The sequence below is a fragment of the Seriola lalandi genome, unplaced genomic scaffold (assembly GCF_002814215.2).
Source record: "Seriola lalandi dorsalis isolate HSWRI2012SDOR001 ecotype SW California unplaced genomic scaffold, Sedor1 jcf7180002009427, whole genome shotgun sequence".
NCBI classification, from domain to species: domain Eukaryota; kingdom Metazoa; phylum Chordata; class Actinopteri; order Carangiformes; family Carangidae; genus Seriola; species Seriola lalandi.
In genome coordinates this window covers 1-903 of record NW_019480080.1, presented here as the reverse complement: position 1 = coordinate 903, position 903 = coordinate 1, and the positions used below count along the sequence as shown (strand labels likewise).

General features: G+C 43.5%; 1 long non-coding RNA gene across 1 annotated transcript; it reads right to left on the bottom strand.

Moving 5' to 3' along the window:
• Positions 1-162: 162 nt before the first annotated feature.
• Positions 163-882, bottom strand: LOC147819964 (uncharacterized). The gene is made up of 2 exons (XR_015438490.1): positions 693-882; positions 163-312 (listed from the first exon to the last, which is right to left on the bottom strand). It is a non-coding gene; the product is annotated as an uncharacterized LOC147819964 (long non-coding RNA).
• Between the last annotated feature and the right edge of the window lie 21 nt (positions 883-903).

Genomic DNA, 903 nt, shown 5'->3' with positions numbered 1-903 from the left:
TCAGTCCTGACTACATCCAGACTTCAATCCAGACTATAGTCAAGACTACAGTCCCGAGTATCTGAGTATCACTCCCCCTTCAATCATTGATTGGTCAGTGGACCTTTAATCGTGCAGATATAATAAGTAAAATAAAATGTGATCATTACAATAATGATAAAGTTCAGTATAATAATGATGCATTTATTGGTCCTTGGGTATTTTCAATATAAAAACATTTCATTCTGCTGATGAGCCCAGTACCAAGACCTGAAGACTACATAGATAATGTTCTTTACCGTGACTGTTCACATAGTCGGTCCAAAATTTTTCCTGAAAATGGAAGAGAAAGAAAATATAATGATGTAGCTTCATTAGAGAGAAGAAGAATAGACACATTGAGTGACGACCACAGGACATTTCATTCACAGTCCTCTCATCAGGTGCTACAGTACAGGTTCAGGTAACAGTTCTAGGAGTTCTGGTTCAGTTGAACGGCTCATCTTCAGACTGTAGATGTAACAATGCTGGGATATTAACTAAACGGCATTTTAATGGACTCTTAATGATTTCTGGTGCCCTTCAAATAATTTCTCAGTCTGTTCACATAACTGTCACACAAGGTTCAAATGTTAAGGTGACGTGCACCTCCTCAACCCCTGACTGTCTTGAAAGCAGCTGTAAGGTTCTACATCAGCGTACGGCATCATTACCGTCTGAGCGTCGTCCTCGAACACCTCTCTAGCTTCCTCACGGCTGCACATCTCCTCCATACACTCCCTTTCCAGACTGTCAGACACCAGCAGCTCAAAGTCCCAGCTGTTGTAGAGCAGCGAGCGCGACAGGAAGGAGGTGGCCGACTGCTCGTCCAGCAGCACTGGCTCTCCTGCAGGACACAGGCCGTTTACACTCAGAGCACACACC